Consider the following 26,629-nt stretch of genomic DNA (forward strand, 5'->3'; position numbering starts at 1 on the left):
TTCAACCATAATGCCATTAAACCAGAAATTAAAAACATGAACTTAAGCAAAATCAACAAACACCACTGCCCTGAAAAATTTTTAAATACTAACTTGCAGTTGCCTGGTCAGAGAGGGAAATGCAAATTATACCTAAAGATTATCTGGAAAATAGTAAAAATGAAAATATCATGTAACGAAACTTACGGGATGCTGCTAAATTTTACTCAAGAGACAAGATTCACAGCCTTAAATCCTTTTGTCACCAAACAAGAATGAGGTACATTTACCAAGATTTCAAGTCACTAAGTTTGAGAAAGTCAACAGCACAAACTTAAGGAAACAGAGAGGGGGAAAAAGTAATAATTTAAAATTTTTATTTTTAAATAAAGTTTAAAATGATTTTAAAATGATAACTAGGATGTTTGTAGAATACGTACATGTGTGCACACACACACGTTATATATCGTGTTGATTATAAACTGAGGGACAAGATAAAAGTATGAATAGATCAGGGCAAAGCCTTATCGCTCCCAGGAACACAATCTGAGCACACGGTCCACACCAAAAGTGGGTGAAATAACTTTCACAGACAAAGGAAAATACAACTTTATGATCTCAACTTACAAAAATAACTCACTACTGCATTCATTTTAAGAAATAAAAGAAGTTACAGATTTTTAAAAAAATTATTAATTTTACCTTGGTATAATTTTAATGATATCATTTTAAAACATTAATGTTTCAACAACTCTATTTACCACCAAACACTTACTTTATTTACTTAACTAGATTGCATTTGAACCTCACATCCTGTCTACGGGGTACATCCGGCTCTCAGGACCTCTGTCGAGCAGTGTCCCAGCAGAGCCGGACAACTACTTACCATTGCCCCCCCAAAATAACCACCACCAGGAAATCTGATGACATTACTCAGTGAGCGGACGTCAGCAGTGGGCCCTCAAAGAGTAAACAACTTCCCAAGTGCTCTGGAAAAGGGGATCGGAACTATAGAATTTTTGCATTCTTCCTTTCTTTGTGTATGAAAATCAGAATCAAACTGACCTAATGCTTCAAGGTCATGGCCCTTTTAGTAACTGGTTGTGCACATTAATATTTAAAAGAGGATAGTCCTCCTTAAGTTAATTTTAATATCACAGCTTTGGTGTAATCTTTCAGCTTCAAAGGCAATTGCTATCTTTGGACAACACAGAAACACCACTATGTTCACGGATATTGGTAATTATACAAGTTGTTGAGTTTAGTCTTCTGGATTTTTAGATATGTATTTATTAATACTTACTGTTAAAGAGAGATTGTAAAAAGTCTTTCTGTATTTTAGTAAAGTAATATTTGTAAATATGGCTGACAGAAACATGAAATGAATTACTATTGAAACTTTGACAAACCACGCATCAGATTTCTTGTTTGCCTAACGGACCTAACATTTAGAAGTGACACTACAAGGCCAAACCAGGGTTATGAATCTGGATCCTGGGTGGGGGTGGGAGAGAAAAGAGATACAGAGTGCGAATCTATTTAAAACCTCTGTTCACCCAAACCAACCCTATCTCTTGGCTGCTTTGGTTTTTTTCTCTGTAGCTCTCAGTCATCATTTGCAAAATTGCCTATTTTACTATTTATCTTCTTTACTGTCTGCCTCTCCCACTAAGAATGTCCGTGCTATGAAGATACGGACTTATCTCCTTTATTCATTGCGGTATTTCCAAGATCCAAAAGAGTCCCTGGCATGGTAGTCGTTCAAGAAATATTTCTGAATCAGTGTTTACTCAAGAGCTCATCTTTCGGAATCATTTGTTTATCCAGAAATCATACTCATACTAGTTTCTACATACACATGTACTTGTGATACAGTACTCCCATTTTCCAGAACGTTTTCATATTTACTTTATTTCAAGAAGGAACATAAAGGAAGGACTCTTACGAAAGCCTCAACTCTAGGAACCACAAAAGAATCATGTGATCTATTCTTTTGCCTACATCCCCTTTATTAGAAACAAAAGTTATGCTAGGATCAATTTACATTAATTGTCTACAAACCTAGGAACTCTAGCAAAGTCATAAATCAGATTTTGCCCTGAGCCAACCTTCCCTTCCAGGTTTTCCCTGTACATCCTTATTGTCTTTCTCTCCACACAAAGTGGTAATTTGGGCAAAGGGACACACCTTCAACAAGACAGGAGACACCAGTTCCTGGGTGGGAAGAGTCAAAATTAGCCCAGCCACCTGTGGACCATGTACTCCTCTGCTTTAAGCCAAGCACAGAGCTGGCCAGGTACCAGGGAGTGCGAAAAAGTGCCCAACCCCGTGCAGGAGGGGAAAACGTCTGCACTGACATGATAGTTTTACTAGAGAAAGGAGGTGCCTATTATATGCTAAATACTCTTCCAACCATACTTAAATCCAATTTAGCCCTCCCTCTCTGAGTAAGGTAAACTCATTAACTCCATTTTATTGATGAAAAGACTGACGCTCAGAGCAGGGTGGTTAGGCAGTTGGTAAACGATAATGATGAGAGTGAGACCCAACTAAGGGGAACTGAATTCCTGTGGTCTTTTTATGCTCCATTTAGAAAGGCCTAAAATCACGAGACCCTCACTATATTGAGCGGAAATAAGACCGAGAACCTAGAAAGCAGCATTCACCCACTTGACCAATGTTTGTTGGGCACCCACGGTATGCTAACTGGTTTCCTAGGCATTCGACACCCAATAGAGAACAGGACAGACAGTATCTCTATCTAGCAGGGGGAGATGGGATGGAGACTAAATAGGGTGCTATTTTGAATCAGAGTCCAGGAAGGCCTCTCTGAGGCAGTAACGTGGAGGACGAGATCTAAATGAGAAGAAGGCAGCCATACAAGGAACGGAAGTAGGAGCCCCCAGGTGAGGGAACAGGGGCGCATGGGACCTATGGTGAGAATGGGGCATTCAAGGAAAGGAAGGGGGAGGAGGGCAGGAGATGAGGTTATGGCTAGAAAGGGGCAGTAAGATGCCAAGCTTTCTAAGCCAGAGCAAGAAACTTGAGTTTTATTCTAAATTTCATCAAAAGCCACTGGAGAGTTTTATACAAGAAAGTGATAGGATCTACTTTTTATTTTTTAAATAGATCCCTTTAAACAGATCCCCTTTATATTTTAAATGGCTCCCTGCTGGGGAATGGACAGTGGGACAGGCACAGTAGAGGCAAGGAAACCACTGAGGAAGCTTCCATAGCAGTCCAAGTGAGAGAGGATGGCCCTGCAGCCCAGGGGTTGTCATGAAGACAAGCAGATGGCTTTGGGGCATTCTGGAGTCAGGGTGATGAGGACTTGCTGATGGACAGGACATAATCAGTTCCACTGGTTTCTAGACTGGAGTTCTGATATCCGGCTTAGTTTTATTTAGGTGTTGATGGAAATTTGGGGTTCTGCAAGGCGTCCCAGTAGAAGCTGGTGTGGGTCCGCTTGGTTCTTTCCAGATCCACCCACAAGATGGCACCAAGATCTACCCTTCGGCAAAGCTAAGGCTCTCCTGGGTTCTTCTCCCAGCAGGCCAAATGCTCCACCTCCATCCCCACTGTCCAATCTCTTTTTTCTCTCCTTACCTGCTCCTGATTGTCCCTTCAGTCAATTTAAACAGCAAACATTTACAAGGAGACTTTTTCCCCAACTGAATGCCAAAATCAAGTCACATGCTTGGGTAAAACTGGTCTGTCCTTTTTTCCCTAAACTCACATTGTCGAGCATAAAATGGGGTCTGGATTAAATGCACCATTTAAAGAGTTTAACACAATGCCTGACTGTGAGCAAATGCCCAATAAATTTTAAAGTATGTGCAGAAAAGATTTTCCAAGAAACTTTTGCTAAGAAACAACCTTATACACACATGTACACATACACACTTTTTTTTTTTTTACACATACACACTTTAAGGCATCTTTAAAACTTTATTTTTCCAAAGAGCTATTTCTTTCAGAGCACAAAGGTAAACTCTAGAATTCACAAAGGTAATCACAAAGAACCATCCACTTCATGATACCCTGAAATATCATGTGTAAAAAACAGGACCTAGTTGTTAAATATCATATTAATGTATTTGGTACAAGGGACAAATAAAGGTTTTCCTGAAACCCTCAAAGAAGACTGCCTCTAAAGGTGACAAGAAAATGAGCCATAAAAAATAGCCCATCGTAGGAAAACCCATCCCTAAACTTCGCTTTAAATGAGTCACTGAAATTTAAGAATCTTCGAATCCCAATGGCGGAAATCTGAAGTATGACATAACTAGAACCTGCCTCTCCCCAAACCCTCAAAAAAGAGGCCGCGGATCACCACATACCATCCTGTCAGAAGGAGGAGGGTCTACAGGCAGGAGAAGAGCAGGAGGGGAGAGCTCGGCGCTGTTCACGGAGCTCCCTCCAGGGAAACACTGAATCCAGCAGGCAGAGACCATCGGGATATCGACAAGAAAGATTCCCAGCTATAAATTAACAAACGAGCGTCCTGCCCCGCTCTGGGAGGAGTTCAGTCCAGGCCTCCGTACAGCTACTGCGCACGTTGAGGTCACACGCTGCACACTTGGAGAGCACGGAGCCTTGTTCCAGAGCTCCTAAGGCTGCCTGCTAGTCAACTGCCCGCTGCTAGCATCCTGACTGTGAACGCCGGCCCAGATTGCACTGGGTTAGCTCATGAAGCCCAAAGGGACCACACCAAGAATGAAGACCCACACAGCAGAATAAATGATGCAGAATCACCCCCACAATTCCCACAGCCAGGATTCTGGAGACTGGAAAGATGGGGGTTTAAACTCCGACCCTTCCCCCCTGAAAGCCCATGTGTCTCCTGAGAAGACAGTCTCTAGAGAAGAGTGACAGCCAAGCTTCGGAGAGTGACAGACATGCGGCTCTGCAGCGCACCGGGCCTGTGATGACAGGGGTCGTGATGTACGGCCATCCCCACTAGTGGAGGGGGATGCACGAGCATTCACGACTCCCCTGCTTTCATTCTAGAGCAATGAGGAAATTCTCACCAGGTGTGGAGCTAACAGACAGAATGTTCTGAGAGAGTCTGCCAGAGTCCAACTGCTCACCCCGATCCTTCCTGCATTAAACCATCAGAGCCTCGGGACGCAGTCCACAGCTGGGGGTTCTGTTGTGGAAACCATGTCTTTTACGAGCCCTGTTTTATGAGGGCTACCTAAGTCTTCGCACTGACCTACACTGTTTTTCATAAGTAACACGGATTTCTTTAAAGCTTCTTTTTTGTAATACTTCCACTACTAATTATGTCTAATTTTAAATTTCCACCAACCAGCTCTGAAAAATCAAGGAAGAAGTTCTTATGTCCCAAGGAAAACTGAAGTTTGGGTTTCAGAGGAGAAAGCGCAGAGGAGAGATGTAAGTATACAGCAGGGGTACAGTTGACATCAACAGAGAGTATGAAGAACCCCCCAAGACAGATGAGGCCTTGGATCCAGAATATCAGGGATGAGGGCTGGAGCCTTGGTCCCAAGCTTTAGATGATGGTGCCACCGCCCCCCTTCAATGCAAGTAGCAGCAACGGCCAGGCTGGAGGCTTCCTTGGGAGGATGTACTCTCCCAAGGTTGCTGCTTCATAAGGGTTTTAAGGTAAAATCCTGACAGGAAGTTATCTGGTATTTATATAGCAAAAATGCATATTTATACCCTCCAAACTAAATACATTTATAAGATTATTTTTTTCAGAGCAGTTTTTAGGTTTCTATCAAAACTAAAAAGCAGGGGCACCTGGGTGGCTCAATGGGTTAAGCCTCTGCCTTTGGCTCAAGTCATGATCTCAGGGTTCTGGGATTGAGCCCCGCATCGGGCTCTCTGCTCAGCAGGGAGCCTGCTTCCTCCTTTCTTTGCCTGCCTCTCTGCCTACTTGTAATATGTCAAATAATTTTTTTTAAAACAGCTTAAATTGCATAACATTCTATTTTTTGCTACATCTGACTTTTTTCTTGTTTGTGCCTCATTAATCACTGAAATGATTTTTTAATTTATCAAAATACTGAATAAATGTACTAATGTGATATATAGAGTTAAAGTCACTTTTTAAAACCAGTGTATTTTTACTATAAACCTCACAAAACCCTTACCTATGGAAGATTAACATAAATAAGTCTTAGTTTAAGGTAATGATGTAAGTGGTCAACATTTGGAAATCTTTAAAACTACATGTGTAACTGAAAGTTTTAAAACAAAAAATAAATTTCTAATTTAAAAGTAAAATCAAAGTTACATAGTCTAGAGTTGCTGGCTTCTATAGCCAGCTACCCATTTTTTCTGCCTAGAATTGTATTTATAAACTTTTTAAGGTTGTATTTATTAGAGGGGCACCTGGGAGGCTCAGTGGGTAAAAGCCTCTGCCTTCAGCTCAGGTCACGATCCCAGGGTTCTGGAATCAAGCCCCGCATTGGGCTCTCTGTTCAGCAGGGAGCCTGCTTCCTTCTTTCTCTCTCTTCCTGCCTCTCTGCCTACTTGTGATCTCTCTCTCTGTGTCAAATAAATAAAATCTTAAAACAAAACAAACTAAAAAGCAGGTGCAGAGATCTCCCTTATATCCGCTATCCTCTACTCTCATCATGAATATCCCTCCCCATCACCATCCTCACTCACCAGAATGGTACATTTTTTACCAAAGATGAATTCATAGAGACAGAACATAATCACCCCAAATCCATATTTTACCATGGGCTTCATTCTTGGCCTTGTACACTCTATGGACTTGAAGAAATGTATAATTATATGTATCCATCATTATATGATTATCCATAATGATGGATATTTTGAATATTCCAAATATTCATATGGAATATTTTCCCTGCCCTAAAAATCCTCCGTGTTCTGCCTGATTATCTCCTCCCACCCCTGGTAACCACTTAACCACATATCTTTTTATTGTCTCCACAGTTTTGCTTTTTTCCAGACTATCCTAGAGTTGGAATCGTCCAAGTACGGAGCCTTTTCAGGTTGGTTTCTTCCACTTAGCAAATGCATTTAAGGTTCCTCTACACCCTCCATGGCTTCATAATTAGTTCATTTCTTTTCGATGCTGGTTAATATTCCATTGTCTTTCACAGAGCAAAAGTTTTCAATTTTAATGAAGTTCATCTTATCAATTAATTCTTTTTTTAAGATTTTATTTGAGAGAGAGAGAGAGAGAAAGTGAGAGACACAGAAATACTGAGAGAGAGCACAAATGGGGAGGAGAAGGAGAAACAGGCTCCCCTCTGCACAGGGAGCCCAAAGCAGGGGTGGATCCCAGGATCCTGGGATCACGACCTGAGGCAAAGGCAGATGCTTAACTGACTGAGCCACCGGGTGCCCCATGCAAGGACTTTCATATATTAACCTTGTGTACTGCAACCTTACTATAATCAGTTATGAATTCTGTCAAGTGTTAGTTTTTCTGTCGATTTTATACTTTCTACATAAATTATGTCATCTGTAAACAAAAATAGTTTTAAGTCTTCCTTCCCAACTGCACACCTTTTATTTCCTTTCCTTGTCTCAGTGCATTAGCAGAAGTTGCCAGGGTGATGCTGAAAAGCAGTGGTGAGAGGGGACACATTACTGCCACATACCTGATCTTGGCAAGAAAGCTTCAAGTTTCTCATCATGAAGTATGATGTTAGCTGCAGGCTTACTGTAGATATTCTTTACCAATTTGAGGAAGTTCCCTTCTATTCCTAATTTACTGAGGTTTTTTTGTTTTTTGTTTTGTTTTGTTTTTTATCATGAATGGGCTTTTGATTCTGTCAAATGCTTTTTCTGGGGGCACCTGGGTGGCTCTGTTGGCTAAGTGACCGCCTTCGGTTTAAGTCATGATCCTGGAGTCCCAGGATCGAGTCCCGGATTGGGCTCCCTGTTCAGCAGGGAGTCTGCTTCTCCCTCTACCTTCCATTTCTAGTGCTCACTCTCTTCATTCTCTCTCTCAAATAAAATCTTCTTTAAAAAATGCTTTTTCTGCATTTACTGATATAATCATGTGATTTTTCCTTTTTAGGCTGTTGATGTGATAGATTACATTAGTAGATTTTCTATTGCGGAACCACCAGCATCACTTACCTGGGATCAAGCCCACTTGGAGTGGCCCAAAATTCTTTTTATACCGTTTTTATTTGATTTACTAGTACTTTGTTGGGAATTTTTACCTATATGTTCATGAGAGATACTGGTTTGTAGTTTTCTTTTCCTGCAAAGTCTTTATCTGGTTTTGGTGTTAAGATAATGCTGGCTTCACAGAATGAGGCAGGAGGTGCTCCCTCTGCTTCTACCTTCTGAGAGAGACTGTAGAGACTTAGTGAAGTCTCTTCCTTAAATGTCCAGTAGAATTCAGCAGAGAAGCCATACTGGCCTGGTACTTTGTTTTGGAAGGTTGTTCATTACTGGCTTAATTTCTTCACTAGATATGAGCTTATTCAGATCATCAAATTCTCGTGAGTTTTGACAGTTTGTGTCTTTCAAGGAACTGGTCCATTTCATCTCGGTTATCAAGTCTGGGGGCACAGAATTATTTATAATATTAGCCTTTTAACTTCACGGAATCTGTAATGAAGTTCCTTCTTTCATTTCTGATATTCAGAATTTGTATCCGCTCTTTTTTAGCTAGCCTGGCTGGAGGCTTACGGATTTTACTGATCTTTTCAAAGAACCAGTTTTTGGTTTCATCAATTTTTCTCTACTGATTTCCTGTTTTCAATTTCATTAAATTCTGCCTTAATTCCTATTATTTCTTTTCTTCTGCTTACTTTGGATTTAGGTTGCTCTTCTTCTTTCCCCCAAGTTTCCTAAGGTGGTAACTTAGATTACCAATCTTCGATCAACCTTTTTAAATTATGTGTTCTAAGCACTGTTTTTGCTGCATCTCACAAATCTCTATAAGTTGTGTTTCATCTTCATTTACTCGAAGTATTTTAAAATTCTTCTGAAATTTCTTCTTTAACCCATGTATTATTTAGAAGTGTGTTGTTTAATCTCCACATATTTGGGGATTTTCCAGTTGTCTGTTACTGATTTCTAGTTTACTTCCACTGTGATCTAAAATCAGACATTATATGATTTCTGTTCTTTCAGATTTGTTCAAGTGTTGTACACAGAATGTGGTCTATCTTAGTGAATGTTCTACAGGAAGTTGGCGGGAGGGGGAGGCATGTGTACTTTACTATTGGGTGAAGTCGTCTATGGATATCAATTATATCCACTTGATTGACAGTGGTATTGTGTTCCATCGTGTCCTTACTGGCTTTCTGCATGCTGGACAGGTCCATCTCTGAAAGGTGTTGAGGTCCCCTACCGTGAGAGCGAACTCCTCTCTCTCTCCTTGCGGTTCTGTTGGTTTTCGTCTCACGCAGGCTGATATTGTTGGGTGCATACACATAAAGGACTGGTAGGTCTTCTTGAAGAGCTGACCTCTTTATCATCATGTGGTGTCCTTCTGTATCCCTGGTAACTTCCCTTACTTTGAAGGCTGCTCTGAAATTAATATAGCTACATTTGCTTGTTTTTAATTAGTGTCAGCATGGTAGGTCTTTAACCATTTACTTTTAACGTAGTGGTCTTTTTTTTTTTTTTTAAGATTTATTTTAGAGAGGGTCAAGCATGCGTGGGCACAAGCAGTGGGGAGAGGCAGAGAGAGGGAGACAAGCAGACTCCCCGCTGAGCACGGAGCTGATGGGGCGCCAGATCCCAGGACCCTAAGATCATGACCTGAGCCGATATTTATACTCTTTAGAGTCTGACGCTGAACCAACTGAGCCAACCCAGGTGTCCCTATGTGCCTTTATGTTTAAAGTGAGTTTCTCGTAGACAACATGTGCGAATCCTGTCAAGTTCCTGGAGGCAAACCTCACAATACCGTGGGCCCCCTCATACCACAGTCCCTCGGAACATTCTAATCCTCTGAGAGTTACCTTCACTGAGCCTCTGGTAATGGCCAATTAGAGTTCAGTTTTTCCTAGGCCAGGCACTCCTGAACGGCTTCTGCTCGCAGTTTCTGGTACGCAATGAGTTCCTGCACTCGCCTGGCTCTCCCTCCTTGGGGGCACTGTGTCTTCCCTTATGGATTTAAGAGTTGTTGATTTTTCAATCTCTTCAGCTTTTTACTTGTTGTCAGGACAGAGTGTTGATTTCCAAGCTCCTCACACACAGAACTAGAAACTAGAAGTCTAATATGTTTTTAACAAAATGATGTGCAAGAAGTCTTAAATTACAGCCCAAATACACTTGTTAGAACAGCGAGTAGTCCTATGCATAAGCATTTCGGAAAGCACGAGTTTCAAAGGGGACAGGCAGCTCCAAAAGCTGCTGGTGCAGAGACAGCATCCGGGCACCACCCTCCACGGGCCATGTCTTCCCTTGGAAGTTACAGGAAGACAGGCGAACTTCTCGTTAGTGCATTCATAGAAAACACTTGTTTCCTCCCCTAGCCCCATAAAAAATAAGGATTTTTAATTTCCAAGTCCTTTGAGAAAGCAAAAGTAATGCAACGAAAATTGGAAACCTAAGTCATAAATTTAACGACAAGCCAAAGCAAATCTGTTCCACAAACTAGCCCATTTACTACAGGCTAGCAATATTTCATACAGCGAAGCTTCTACTGGTCTTTCGCTCCTCCTGTCATCTGAGGCTGACTTCACTGTGATGGCAGAAGCGGTTCTATTGGTCCAGGCACCACCTGCTACCATTTTCCTGCAGGAGAAATAGTGCCCAATCCCCACGGCTCATCTTTCCATCTTGGTTTTGCCAACAGAATTAGCGCGCGTACTTGGCATGCTGGCGCATTTCAATCTTCTTCATTTTCCTGAGGGAGGCACCATAGTGGGGCCCATATTTACTGATGATTCCGCCCCTCCTGGTGCATTCTGTTTAGCCACGTCACAGCGAACTAAGTCAAGCCCGCAGCAGAAGAGATGCACTGCGCAGGCACAACCACTTGTCAATAACTACAGAACATCTGGTGATTAGGAAGTGATATATTTTTAAAAGATTTTATCTATTTATTTGTCAGAGAGAGAGACAGAGGCAGACAGAGGGAGAAGCAGGCTTCCCGCCGAACAGAGATCCCGATGCGGAACTCGATCCCAGGACCCCGGAATCAGTACCCAAGCCGAAGGCAACCACCCAACCGACTGAACCACCCACGTGTCCCAGAAAGTGAAATTTAAAGCATTTTACATCCTGACAAGCTAGAATGTTACTTACCTATAGGGCTTTAGTAAATTTCAGTTATGCTTCAGGAAACAGGTTTGGGGTTTTGAACTGACTTATGATGAACTACAAAATTTTTCCATTTAAAAGAATAAGTAATGGCTCCTAGTTGAAATTTTCACTTGGACCATGGGATGTTCAGGATCCAATTACTGAGGTTAAGCCAAAAATGCCTGTACCTGCATATCCAATGACCCAGAAGTGAGAATTCGGGGTCTATTAAAAAGAGATCTATAAGGGGTTATGTGCAATGATGTTTGTCCAGGGTTATACATAGTAGCAGAGCTGAAGGCAATATGGGTATCTCTAACTGGGACACATTACTACGACGAATCTTTTTTTTTTTTTTTTAAGATTTTATTTATTTGTTTATTCATTTACTTACTTACTTACTTACTGGAGCTTGCAAGAGAGACCACAAGCAGGGGGAGGAGGAGAAGCAAGCAGGTTTCCCACTGAGCAGGGAGCCCAACACAGTGCTCAAACCCAGGACCCTGGGATGATGACCTGAGCCAAGGTAGACGCTTAACCTACTAAGCCACCCACGTGCCCCAGTAATATGATGAATCTTAAACACAGATGCAAAGTGAAAAAAGATAACTAAGATCTATAATACAATACCACTTACAAAAATTAAAAATGTATAAGCATGTAACAACAATACATACTTTACAACAACACACAAAAGTGAAATAATAAACATTAAGCATACCAGAATGATGAGGATTAGTTGGCAGGGAGGGAAAGGGAGTGGAGAATCAGATGAAGATCACTAAACCACAAAAAAAGAGGAACCTCAGGAGATAGGCAGGGATTTCTTAAACGTAAAAAGGAAAAGACTGAAAATTAGATTTCAAAATTAAGAACTTCTGTTCACCAAAAGACCCTAGTAAGGGAATGAAAAGATCAGCCACAGAACGGGAGAAGGTATTTGCAAAACATATGACCGGGAAAGGGCTCATACCCATGACATAAAAATGCCTGAAGAGCAAGAAAAATTAAGGAGACAACCCAACCGAAGGGAGCTCTGCACAGCCAGGTGATACAAATATGCTAAAAACTGAGTGGGATAATTTACCCTCTGAGTCAGAATTCAACTAGGAAAAGCGAGCAGCTTTTCAGTGACTGTTAAATTCCAGCAATTTTATAAGAATGCATGTAAGCAGGGAATTTGAACAGATTATTTTAAATTTTATAAAACATATAAACAAATGTCGCTGGCTAAAGTCTCTTCTATTTTAAGAGAGTTATTGAGAGAAGAGGGAAAAAGAAGCATCTGCATCTACAATTTGTGTATCTACAAGGGGGAAATGAGTTACTTACGCAACTACTACACAGTGGAAAGCTTTGTTTCCATAGAGATCATGACACAACTGATTTAGGCCTTAAATTAGAATATTCCGATTTGAATTGAGAAATGATCTTTTTGTCTAAATGAATAGTGTATTCAGTGCGAATAAAAGCTCCGCACATCTGCTGATATCATTTCCTCTTTACTTCAGTAATAATTAATCATGAGAATACATCTACTCAAATCCTAAAAGGAATCCATATACTCCAAAACTTCACAAGTGCCTGAAAATATACAGGGAATGACATATTTCTACAGGATGTACAAAAACAGACCATAAAGAACCTAAAACACTTCAAAGTATATTTCTGCTCACACTTTTAAGTATCTTTCTACTCACTTCACAACTACGACACTTCACCATTCTCTTGTATTGACTGAACAAGAGCCGTTTCTGTCGACTTCGGTCACGACTAACTGAATTTAACTGATGAACTATGTACTATGGGGTGGGAGGAGTGAAGAATGCAGGAAATTAATAATCCAAAGTCACAAAAATATGAGAATGTTTGGTTTCAAAAGGAGTTGCAATGTATGTGATGCATAAACAGAGTACACATAAAATCCTTCAGGGGATCCACGTTGCCCTAGATAAAGCCTGGATTCTGAGTCGGCATTCAAGGTTCCTACAGTGTTTGAAGCTTGAGCTTCCACTGCCGGAAGGACTTAGAACCCCTTGGAGAGCCCACGTCTCTTACTACCGTGCCATGGTCATGTGACTCACTGGGCACAGCACACTCCCGCTTTCTTCCTCTTTTCCTCTAACTCTTCCTCATCTTTCGAAACTCAAACATGCTATGCCTGTGGCCCCAACCTCTGTCTGGATGAGGGGCCAAACCTATGGTGTTCCCAGGTTATTCTGGGCTTATCTTCATCACAGTGGAATTTCATTCCCTCACTTCCCTTGCCAGGCTGAGCTTTTACGTTCTATTCACTTTCATAAAACTGGAATCTAAACAAATACAGTGTTTGGTAACTGCTGAATAATTACTGAATAATTGAAAACCCCAACATTTTCTCAGGCTTTGATAATAAGATTTCCTAAAAGAATTATCTAAGAAGAAAGGACTAACGAACCCAGGTGACAGTGTAAAAAGAAAAATGACTAGGTTTCCTGATTGGCTTCTGTTAGAAATCATTCTGTTCTTTTCTAAATTCACTGAGAAATCTCTCCAGTTGAATGGATATTCTAACTCACTCTCAAAAGCCTCCGCAGAAATGATACAATCTTTAATTTCATTACAATTGAGTATATCCTCAATTAACCAAATATTCAAAACTCTGCTTGAGTAGGTTCTTGCCTTGTTGTTTCTCTGGGCATTTTAGTTCCCCCTCATCGATTGCTATTTTTTACCACATTTTCTTTAGCTATCATAGAAAGTATCTGACCTCTTTTTTGGGGGGGAAAATTGTTTTCCATTTAAATTATAACATATAATGAGAAGTGAAAAACAGTATTGGTTTTGAGCATACATAACTGAGTCTGAAAATAAAACATGAGGCACAAAAAACAGGAAGCAAGACTTCTAGTTCAACCAAAGGCACAATTTTCATATAAAAATGTCAGGCTATAACCATGTGATTTTGTAGGAAAAAAACCTGGAAGACCAATAACAAAAGCAAAAAAGTAGAGATTAATAATAAAATTTGGATATCTAAATACATTTAAAATATCTTTACATATTAAGCTAAAGGAAACCTGAATATTGTCATGCTGATTTAAATGTATGAAAATTCTCCTAATAAAGAGTTATTAGAAATAAAGTATCAAACATACATGATAGTGATAAGAAATAAATCTAAAACATGAAATTATAATTACCCTGAGAAAATGAAATGAGGGCAGGCCACTTCTGCAAGTGGCTGGTTTCACTTACTACATGTTAATTTCCCCTAAATACTTTCCAGTACACAGCTGGCTGGGGACACACGGACTCCCAGCACACTAAAATCTCCTCCAGAGAAGGACAGAGCAGAGCAGGTCCACAGGGCTCGCTGACTCTACCAAATCATACATGGCCTGAAGACAGACGAGCGGGGGGAGAGAACAAGAAGCCTGAGTATGTGGTTTTGCATTTATGACCTCTTAACTCTGATGAGCTCTACTCACTCTAGGTTAGGGCAATTGCTTGGGCTAACTAAACAGTGGTGGGTCTAAGGGTAGGCCCCCATCAGGAGTCACCACAGAACTTCCCGGCAGAACCCACTCAGAGAGAGAGGTTTATGTGCTTGGGGACATGTGACTCAGAGAAAAAGGTCTTGGTAGTAAACGACAGTGCATGAAATAAATCTGGACAAGGTTTCACCTCCACTGCCCTGCGGTTCACTTAAGATTCTGATATTCGAGAAAGCCAGTGGCTTGCTTCTGTAATTAGTAGGTTGAAGATGCAGGGCTCTTCTTGCAGGGTAACCAAAAAAGTGATGTTTAAGTCTCTTTCCCACTTTAAACCGGTTTAATGAAGTAGTACTCCCTCCAATCTTTAAACTGAGACAAGTCTGGTAAATTTTCTGCCCACTCTTTAACACAGTGCCCCAGAGTTGCATTTTGTTAGTTTCCCGAGGCTGCCATAACAAATGACTGCAACCTAGGTTGTTCAAAACACCCAGAAAGTTATTTTCTCACAGTTCAAGAGAGCAGAGGTCCAAAATCAAGGTGGAGGCAGGCCTGGTTCATTCTGGAGGCTCTGAGGGAGAGAGCAGCTGTTTCACACCTCTCCCCTAGCTTCTGGTGGTTTCCAGAAACCCCAGCAGTCCTCGGCTTGTAGCTCCATCACTCCAAATTCTCTGTCCTCACACAGACCTCTCACAAGGACACCAGTCACTGGATCAGGGCCGAGCCTAACCCAGTATGACCTTACCCTAACTGATTCCATCTGCAAAGACTATTTCCAAATAAGGTCACATTCTGAGGTTCTAGGGGACATTAATTTTGGGCACTATTTAACCCGGTACACTCATTAAGTCACACATATGGCCTCAGTTCAATCATTAAAAATGATCAATCCACTTCCTTTATGTAAAGATCAAATTGGGCAAAACTACAGTAATTCTTGGGTGGGGGGGTTGGGGGCGAGACAGAGAGAGAACACAAGGAGGCCTTATAGGGTCCTGGAATGTTCTATTGCTTGATCTGTGTGGTTACATTTACAAAAATTCATCAAGTCGCACACTCAGGATTTCTGTATTAACTTTCCCCAAAAGCGTTTACTTTAAAAAGAAAGCATCTGTCCAGTATCCTAACAGCACTTCCGTTCTCATCTGCAGAAGACTTCACTCCACCAGCAGGGGCGTCGCGCCCCGGGAAGGGGGGTGGCTGCCTCTCTCTCCCTCGCTTCCTCCCCCCACCTGCTAGCTGCTGTTTGAGGCAGGGGGCATTGGAAAAGGCCAGAGAGAAGTTCTCACTTGCCTGGTACCATCAGATGATCTCTCACTCTTGGAATCTGCTGGAATTTTAAAGCTTCTTCTCGTTTGGAGCATATCTGTGGCTTCTTTGGAAATTCTCCTTCTGTGTCCCTCCCACTGCCGCTACTTCCGATGGGCAGTGCCTCTCATCCAGCGGGTTTTTCCCAATCCTCCCTCAACTCCTTCCCCCAGTGTAGATGGCACAGCCTTTAGTGCAGGGGTCCCCTCCGCCTGGGCAGCTAACATCTTAGGCAGGAAACCTTTTGAGAATGACCCGACATCCACAGGCTAACCAGATCCCACGTCTGCCCAAAGCCAAGTTGTGCTCATAGCTCCGCACCCCGAGTACTCGGGTGTTGCTGAGTGGGAGGAAAAATTGACATATTCACGTTCAAGCCCACTGTGCTTTCGGGTGAGGTGGCTCTGCCTGCATGACAGGAGTGCTTTGTCCTTGAACGTCAGGGCCCTTCCTAAGGGCCCCGTTCCTAAGACGCGCCTTGAAGCAAGAAAGCATCCTCACCCCACGCTCAGATGCGTGCCACAAGCAGGAACCTGAGCATGTGTGGCATGAAGGGCCGATGGGAAGCCAGAGGGAGAAAAGGATTGCTGTTCAACAGAGCCATCTGGGTGGCCGCCGAGGCAAACCGGGAGGCAGACCACGAAGAAGGCAACAGCTCTTCCTCTCCTCTTTCACGTCCGCAGGGCTGACATTCCTGTCGCATGGCACGTGCGCTGTTCAATCCAGCCCCATCAATCAGCTCTACAAACTCTAGTACTAAGTGGCCTCCTAAGCCTGCTTTCGGTGTTGGGAGTTTTCAACCTCGGGGAGTCAAACTGAAGATCTGGGGGGTGGTATTACAGACTGCTAAATGCCATCTACACCAGAATCCTCATGTGCACCACAGTTACACTGTACACACACAGACACAATTTTCATAAAACCACAGATTAAATAATAAGGCTTTGGTTCTGCAGCAAAATCCCAGTGATAGCTTTTTCTTTAAAAATTTTATTTACTGGGGCACCTGGGTGGCTCAGTGGGTTAAAGCCTCTGCCTTCAGCTCAGGTCATGATCCCAGGGTCCTGGGATCGAGGCCCACATTGGGCTCTCTGCTCCACGGGGAGCCTGCTTCCTCCTCTCTCCCTGCCTGCCTTTCTGCCTACTTGTGATCTCTGTCAAATAAATAAATAAAATCTTATAAAAAAATTTTTATTTACCCATTTAGAAAGAGTGAGAGCGCACACATGAGCAGGGGGAGGGGCGGAGGAGGAGAGACTCTCCGGCCAACTCTGCACCGCGCATGGAGCCCCACGTGGGGTTTGGTCCCACAACTCCCAAGACAGTGCCTGAAGCTGAACCGAGAGTTAGATGCTCAACCGAGTCACCCAGGCGCCCCGCCCAGTGACAGCTCTTTTTTTTTTTTTTTTAAAGATTTTATTTATTTATTTGACAGACAGGGATCACAAGTAGACAGAGAGGCAGGCAGAGAGAGAGAGAGGGAGAAGCAGGCTCCCCGCCGAGCAGAGAGCCCAATGCGGGGCTCGATCCCAGGACCCCGAGACCATGACCCGAGCGGAAGGCAGAGGCCCAACCCACTGAGCCACCCAGGCGCCCCCCAGTGACAGCTCTTAAGAGATTCACCAAAACCTTCAATATGCTATTCATGTTAAATGACTTTGCAGCTTTTTTTTAGTTTCATTCACTTATTGGTTTGGGACTTTTAATTTCTTCAAAGGAGTGAAGGTAATCACCTTAAACCATACACCTCCCTGGCTGGCTGAACGGAGCCAAATCTGTATGAGATGGAATTCCTGTGTCTTCGACGCTTCTGGAATATGAAGCTTGTGGTTCGGTGCCTCTTCTGTTAAGGGGTCTCTGTATCCGTGGAGTATGTGGCTTGACTTTCTGATGACCAAGCTGCTGGATGCCATCTTGTGACCTCCAATTCCCATTTATATTTATTGATATGACAGATATTGGCCTTAATTCTATCAATTATTTTTGTTTTCTTTTTAAAGACTGTTTTCCTTCGGGTGTGTCTATTTTGATATTTAAGACGGTTTATATTTTTATGTAGTGGTTACGTTTATTAATATTTGTAAACCTTATCTCTTTAGGCATTATCTACTTAAACCCCTATAAGAAAGGATGGAATTACAATATTTTCTTCCCCTGCACTACCCTCCACGACCCTTTGGCCCATTATGTCCTCTTTTCCCATTTAGCGTTGTACTCTTAAATACACCTACGCCTCTATCAACTTATGTATTAGTTCTAAATGATGCTCTTTGAACCCTAGCTATTAAAGACAAGAGAACATTCTTACTTTACCACCCATCTACTTTCCCTTTCTTCTCTCAGATTTGGCTGGTTAGTTTCCCACTGTCAGGTTATATAACTTCTACATTCTATTATATTGCACTGCTCTTTAAATTTGTTTTAATATCCTACAATTAAACAGATTCTGCGCCTATTCCCAGTTCTTTTGCTGTAGTTTTTCGCTAGTGCTCTTTTGGGGGACTGAAGTTTGTCTTTGACTAGACTCCTCAAGAAGGGTTCATGAGAATAATCTTTTCAACAGCTTACATTAAAATACCTCTTTTTTTTTTTTTAAACAATTTTACTGAATATAAAATGCTTGAGTGTTGAGTCGTCAACACTTCTGAAGGAATCTGTCAGTGTTCTCCTGTGTGGACTGATGATAGAAAGCAGCCACAATTTCCCCTCTCACAAGTGAGTTGAGCTTTTGGTCTGGCTGCCCAAATAATTCTTTACATTTGCAGCCTAAAACTTCACATTTCTGGGGCGCCTGGGTGGCTCAGTCGGTTAAGTGGCCGACTCTTGATCTCGGCTCAGGTCACGATCTCAGGGTCCTGGGACCAGTCCCCTGCTCAGGCTCTGTGCTCAGCAGGGAGTCTGCTTGGGATCCTCTCTCTCCCTCTCCTTCTGCCCCCTCCCCTGTAGGCACACACTCTAAAATAAATAAATAGATCTTCTAAAAAATCAACAACCAAAAAAACCCTTCACATTTCTTTCCCCTGCTGTAGACAATTTTTGTCCATTTTGTGTATCTACCATTCCCTCCCTAATTCTATGTAACTAGTTCTATTTCACTCCGCTCACCTGCTCCATTCCAGTTTTCCATACATTGTGTCACAGCACGTTCACCTTGATGGTTTTCTTCTTCTCCTTCACTGTCATTCCTGGACTCGGGTGCCTTTTCCTATTGGTTTCTCAGCTCTTCCTGAGGTCCTGTAGTTCTTTTTCATGCTCTAGGTTCTTTATAAAGGTGGACTGACTTTTTCTAATTTGTGAAAGGTTCAGTCATAATTTTCAGCTGTTCTGTGCCAGTGTTTTTCTAGCGAGAGCTGTTCATTATTTTTTTGTTGTTGTTGTTTTCATGTCTCCTTATCATTTTTTTCTGGCAATCATGTTTGTCTAGATCCTAAACTGGCCGGTTCTTTGATCATACATTTTTGAAGGCCATTTTTCCTGGACCAGTTACTTGAAGAAGATTCATCTGGGAGAATGGCCAGAGCCATACCGAAGGGAACAGGAGACAGCTTTCTTCTTCTGGCAGGACTATGGTGTCTGTGTGCATACAGAGTGTGGGAAGGTTCTCTAGCTTCTCTCTCCCCGTAACCAAAAGGGCAGGCGGCTGCAGGGGCTTAGCGCCTCTCCTTCCGCCACCACAGATCAGGCTGCTCCCCACACACGTCACTTTTGTAAGTCCTCACTCAAGCCCCAACCCCTGTACCTTGGAATCACACGGGATCTAGGCCTGCTCCTGCCACCTGCCTGTGTCTACCTTTCCATTGGTTCAAATAAAACATTTCGCTTTTGGAACCCAGGTTGTATTTCTCACCTTGGAAAATGTTATTTGCCACTTGGTTTTTGTTTGTTTGTTTTTCCTTTTCCTCGGATCTACAGCTCTAAGTGTCTTCTGTCTACTTCCTCTCATACTCCTGATTCAATCTTCCAAAGACCCTTTCCATTTCTTTTCTGGCTTGGGGGTTTCAGGCATTTCCTAATTTCTTCAAAGACAGAGTCTTCATTTTTGTTTCTTTTTCTCCTGGTTGCCAGGGATAATGCCAGGAGGAGGATAGAGAGAGGATGACTTTAGCATGTTCAAATCTTAAGTTCTACTTTTCTTCCTACAGAAAGAAAATGGCTTTATAATTTTTTTGAATGTAAAGTAACACATGGCCTCTAAAATCCAGACAATACAGAAAGGGTGCAGAGGAAAAAGAAAACAAAAATGTATTACCTGAAATCTCATTAGCAGCCTAAAATAATTCCTATTAACACAGGAGCACATACCCTGTTGCATAGAAATCTACCTTTTCCTGTGCCTTTTTTTCCCACTTAAAATTGAGTATTTTCTTAGTAATATAGATCTGAATTATAATTTTTATAGCTATGTGACAGTCACAAGAACTTCCTTTTAACTAAGAGTATCATGAGGCACTGCAATGTTTAAACTTTAAAATAAACAATCCCATAAACCAGAAGTCATGTCCCCTCAAGATCAAATTTTCCACATTTTAGTTTCCTTGTAAATCAGAGAAAATGAGGGGTTTATTCCACAGGCTTTGAGAAGTAAAACAAGCTGTCCTAGGTCTTTAAAAACTAGGTAACTAAGGGTTCTTTTGAAAAGTTACCGTTTCCACGACCTTTGTTCCTTGTATATAATTAATACACTGTGTTGTCCTGGTTTCTCATTTACAAGACACAGAAAATCCAAACAACAAAATTATCCAAACCTTATACCAAGGACGAACAATCTCCCTAGGTTATTAAATCAGGAAGACGGTCAAGAGAATTACAGACCGCTCCTCAGACAACCAGAGGTGAGCTTGCACGAGGGTGTCAAACACCGGAATTGTGCAAATTGCCTGCAGTACGTGAGTTTTCATTAAACTGTCTTTCCTAATCCATTTCCTTAATTAATAGAGACTTAGAGTTACACAAACACTGAACCTCAAAGCTGTTTGTAGCTGTGAAGATAGAAAACATTCTGTTCTTTCTCTCGGCAGACCACAGAAACAACTTTTTCAACGAGACATCCCCTACACAAATGCGTAAACCTCCAGATGGCTAAGTACTGGCGTGTGCCCAGAACGGGCTATAAGTGAATGTTACTCGCAAACACATTCCAGCAAGTGTTGGAGTGCAGCCTTTAGGTTTGGATATGACCCCTATAAAACGGGGTAACACGACTCAGTAAGCAGTCGGACGTGAGAACTCCAGCTCAAGAAGGCCGCAGTGATTGATTAATAGTAACCAAGCCGCTACCAACAATAACTGGCTACCAACAATAACTGCGTATAAGGTTTGGGTGTTTCCTGTGTACCAAAGAGTATCTAATCTTATCTAATCAATCCTATAAAGCAGAACTGTTATTATTCACAATTGGGAAACAGGCTCAGCAAGGCTAATCTACTTGTCAGTCACACAACCAGTAAGCGAGGGTGTAGTACCTACACCCCCAAGGCCACGCTTGTGTCTGCACTGCACAGGCTCGCGTGCTACACAGCTATAGACATTCAGGAAAAGGCAAGGTAGTTTTGAGCAGGGAGGGCCCAAAGGCAAGAATCAGGCACGGACGAGGAACACAGAGGCAGAATCTTAGACAGCCACACGGATGGGCTAATTATAACCCCCTCTCGTCCATCTGGCAAGACAGTGTCACAGAAACTGGAAGACGAGGTATGTGAGAGACACAGGCAGAAGTCTAGTCCCAGCTCTGCCCCTCATCATCATGCGGCTCTCGGTTGGACACATCACACTGAGACTCAGTCCAGTCCGCCAGGTAAGAACTGTAATGCGCTACCAGATTCAGGCTTCGGTAACGTCATAGCATCTTGTGCTATTTTATCATTTATAATCTTCTCATATAGATTTCCTTTGCAAAAAAGGTACGAAGTAGCTGTTCAATCAGCAGGTATGGATATGGATATGAAATTGTCACTCATTCTTCCACTTAAATATTTAAGGGACACTTTTGATGCACTAAACCTATACCAAATGCTGAAGTTCTAGAAATAAAAATATGGATCCTACCTCCCAGAGACTAAACATAGAAGGACAGAAAAATACAAACAAATAATTACAACACTTCGTGAATGTTTAACAACAAATGCTTGCACGGAGTGTGAGTACGAAGTGACTGATTAACTCCCCCTGGGGGGGCAGGGGCAGGGGCAGTCACAGAAGTTTTCACAAGAGAGAGAGTGACGCTGTCGAAGTAAGTCTTCAAGGAACTGCAGGGTTGTGCCAGGTAGGAAGGGGGAAAGGGCATTCAGGAACAACCTGTGGCTAAGGGTGACTGAGACGGAAGATTCGTGAGTCGATGAGGCCACAGAGGGACTGGGGGCAGACGGTGAGGGCCGGGCACAAGCACCAGCTGGAAACCTAACAGCAGCCCGCTCAGGGCCAGCTCTGGAAGTGAGTGGCCACGTCCACGTCCACGGCAGGAGAGCAGGTGGGCCGGGGCTGGGAGATCCTGCCAGATGGGGAAGGACTCCGTGGAGGCCACGGGGCCAGGTGCCACGAGGAACGGAAGAGGTTCCACAAGAAGACAAAACTCGGGAAGAGTCCATGCAGCCGTAGTCCACTGTCTCTAGGGCATCACACGAGAAAAGAGAGCGGTAATGGTGGCGGGGGCTCCAAGGAGGGGAACCAGACCGGGTGCGAGGAAGGGACAGAGGCTGGGGCTCCGCGGGGAGAGGGCGCCGCAGGCTGCGGTCCCCACAGCGTCTCCCCCTGCCAGCCCCGGGCCTGGGACCTGAGGTGACGGGTCAGCCCAGGAGGAGGCCTCAGGGGGAACATCTTCCTCCCTGTGACCATGCGGCGTGAGACATATGCCGAGGACAGGGCGGCTACCGTGCAGGCGACCGCAGACATGCTGCCCAGAGCTTCTGGATCCCCCGTCCTACGACCTCTGGCCTCTAAACCCGCCGCCTGAGGACAGGAGCTCTTGAGCTGCACAGGGCAGCCCGGGGAAGCTTCAACGAAAGGGCCTGGCTAAGGCTTGGCAGGGACACTGCGAGGCCCAGGCTGGCACGAGAAAAGGTTTCTGTCCCAGGATTTTATAGACTGTTACCATCGGACCTTCTCACGATTTTACTCAGCATCACCAGAACACTTCAAATGGAGGAAAAAAGAATACATGGAAATAAAATGCTGTGCATCTGGGAGAAGATAAAGGACAGAGGCGAAATGTAACGGATGTTGTAAGTACAGAAAAGAGCCTTTGGTTTAAAAAAAAAAAAAAAAAAGAATGGTCTCCGCAAATTTATGAATGATGCTCTGAAGTTTAAAGTTTAAAAAAAAAAAAAAAAAAAAAAGACCCAAGAGACCAGAATAGCTCTAACGGAGTCTGAAGCAAAGACAATGTGGAAGAAGGGAAAGACAGTAAAAATAGGAAAGGTAAATTTCTGACTATAGCCCACATTAATTTGGTAAAATAACTTTTAATGGATGTTTGGTCATTAAAAAAAAAAAATCCTGGCTGGAGGGGATCCTACTACCTATGGTTAAAATAAGAAAAGTGACAAAATATGTCAGTTATTATTAACAAAGAATTTCAAGGCTGGGCTGCCTAAATGAAGTGCCAAAATTATATGCTCTCCAGAGACCTCTGCATGGTCTTCTGTTTGATGAATATTTTTATTCCTTACATCGCTCTTCAGAAAGACTACTGTTGGCTATCACCAGTTCTTTTTGGTAGACTCAAATTTCACTCTGTATTTACAAGTCCTGGAGACATGCACTGAAATAAGCCTCATGCGAAAGAAGATTAAAAATAAGACACAGCGCTTAATACTCTCAAGATAACCACGGTTGACTGAAAAGGACGAAACAAATCCCTAAGACGGGGCAGAAGGGAGGGACCCGGCAGGAGATGGGAGCTGAGCTGGGCCTTGAGGAGCAGGCAGGATGGTGAGAGGCAAAAAAAGCTAAGACGAAGTGACAACCCCAACCACCACACAATTAAAAGCAAGCAAGGAAGGAGTTCCTACCCCGTCCAACTGTCAAATACCAGGAACAGATAACACTTGGGGAGGAGTGTAGACTGGTACGTCCGTAAAATACAATTTAGTGGTACGGATATCAAGGCTTTTAAATGTTCACGTTCTTTGATTCAACAGTTCAAGTTACATGCACATCTCAAAGAAAAATCATGGGAAAAAAATCATGGTATTTTGTATCGTGTGTGTGTGTGTGTGTGTGTATGTATATATATATATATATATATATATATATATATATATGTTCATACTCAAAAAATTGTGTTAACTTAGGAACAATTTAAGAAAATGGGGAAAAATGATTTAGCTACATGGATGTTCACAACATTTGTAACAGATGTCATCAGCAAATGGTTAATACTATCCCCATGAAACGTAAGAGTATGAAGTGTTTCTGGCAATGAAGTACATTAATTGACATGGAACACATCCACCTAAGTTTCAAAACCAGGTTTCAGAAAAATGTACTGTAAGAGCTCATCATTTGTTGTTTTGTATTGTTTTAAAGATTTTATTTATTTGACAGAGAGAGAAGGAATACAGACAGGGGGAGTGGGAGAGGGAGAAGCAGGCTTCCCCTCTGAGCAGGGAGCCTGATGTGCGGCTCGATACCAGGACTCTGGGATCATGAACTGACCAAAGGCAGACACTTAACGACTGAGCCACTCAGGCACCCCTGTTTTGTTAATATGGGTATGTCCTCAGAAAAATGACAGGAAGGACAAACTACAACAACAACAACAACAAAATCAGTGATTTTCACTAGGTATAAAACAGCAGAAAATTTTTTATTTTAGGTTTGCTTATTTGTACTTTCTAGTTTTCTAGAGTGAACGTGTTTAACTTCCACATTAAGAAGTAACATGGAATTATGTAAATTTTCTAAGATATTCGAGTACAACTTTAGTCTTTTTATGGCACCATTCCACAAAAGCTGTCGTGTGATACAATGTTTTCTATGAGGACAGCAAATCCACTGCTTAGTCATCTCTCCACATTTCTGTGAGGGTGGAAATAAGAGGGAGGAACTAGAGGAGGCAGACTGTTTGAGCAGACCCCAATCTCAGTCTTTCATTTTGGTTTCAATGCTGATGTGGGACACTTCTCCCGAGACTGCTGCACTGCACACACCAACCACCTTCCTCAGAGAAGGCGGCTGGCTTTCTCTCTGCTCTGGCTCATTCTTCAGCCTTCAGATCCTTAAATATTTTCTGATCATCTGCAAAGAGAAGTATGCCCTCTTCATTTCACACTCCTTGCCAGGCCCTGTCCAAATTCCTGGGCCAGAATCCACAAGCATAATAAAATGCCTGTTGTTTAATGCCACTAAGTTTGGGGTGGTTTGAAACACAGCAGTAACGACTGGAACGACAGTGCCAGGCATGACCTGCACACCTGAGGTCACGACCCGTCAGTGGGCGATCTGACCAACACTGGCTCAGAGGACACTAACTTAGAATGTGAGGCTTGGCATTCAGCCCTGCAAAGTTCTCCGGGAGTCTATGCATACTCAGGTTGTAAAAGGGAATGAAGGAGATAGGCTGGGTAAGATAAGGTAGAGAAGGTAGGGTTTTGGCCCCATATGAAGGAGCCAGCATCAAAAGTCTTGAGATTCATGGGAGCCAAATTCTGAAGCACAGGAAGGTCACACTGTTCTGGTCTGAGTCTCAAGGTGTCCCTAACCTAAGGGAGGTCCCACGTCCCTGTGGTCCCTGCGTAACACCCTGCCAAACAGATACTTAAGGTCCCCGTGCCCCACCAAATGTTTTTGGTCTAAAGGCTATTTACTTTTATCCACTCTCAACACTGTCAAGCCTATCCACAGTTTCAGGTTTTTCTGTTAATGGGTAACCTTCATCTAAATATAAACCCAGATTAATCTGTTAAGGATTAGCAGATTCTTTTTTAAAAAGGGAGGGGCAGGGGGAGTAAGATGCATTTTTGGTGGAAGGAGAGTGCCCTGCAGGCCAGGGCCAGAGAACTTGAATTGGTTAAACAGGCTTTTGGTTTCTTTCTTTAAATGTCACTAGTTAGGTTATTACAGTCCTTGTCCTGAGGCAAAAAACCAGGAAACTCATGACGAAGACAGGACTCCCAGGAAGGACAGCCAGGGAGCACTAAGGAAACTTCCCGAAAGGAAGGGAAGCTCTTTGAGCAAGCACTCCTCATGCAAGGAGCTCATCTCAAGGACCCGGCTTCAAGAGAGTACCCCTAGAAAGGATCTGGTCCAGATCAGAGAGGAGATGGGAATGGAGCCTCGGGGAACTCTCAAGTCAGAATTCAGCTGACTTCAAGCACTCATGGTGGCCTTGGGAGATGAAGAGCGAGTCTCCATTACATTCTCGGTGCCCATGAAAGCAAGAACAAACACCTCTGAGTTGGAGACAGTAGAAGAAAAGATCAAGTGAAAAGAACCAGAAGCTATTCAAAGACCCTAGGCTAACCCACTTAGGCACAGCATGTCTCTCCCTAACCCATGAAGGAAAATGTTTCACGATTACTCCAGATAAACCTGGTTCCGTTTGTGTGTTTCTTTTGTTTTTAACCCAGAGAATCTATTCTTCACTGCGTTCTTTAATGTGTGATGCACACACGTCATGAAAAGTTTTTGAAAAACTATCTGGGGCAACT

The 26,629-nt window shown here is 42.7% G+C and overlaps 1 protein-coding gene and 1 long non-coding RNA gene across 2 annotated transcripts in view; one reads left to right on the plus strand and one right to left on the minus strand.

The window, feature by feature from the left end:
* The window catches only part of PDE8A (phosphodiesterase 8A), a 143,804-nt gene that overhangs the window by 74,683 nt on the left and 42,492 nt on the right, over positions 1-26,629 (minus strand). The window lies entirely within an intron of this gene.
* On the plus strand, positions 22,113-24,175 carry LOC131835553 (uncharacterized). Its single transcript, XR_009355230.1, has 2 exons — positions 22,113-22,621; positions 22,825-24,175. It is a non-coding gene; the product is annotated as an uncharacterized LOC131835553 (long non-coding RNA).

Source organism: Mustela lutreola, chromosome 7 (assembly GCF_030435805.1).
Source record: "Mustela lutreola isolate mMusLut2 chromosome 7, mMusLut2.pri, whole genome shotgun sequence".
NCBI classification, from domain to species: domain Eukaryota; kingdom Metazoa; phylum Chordata; class Mammalia; order Carnivora; family Mustelidae; genus Mustela; species Mustela lutreola.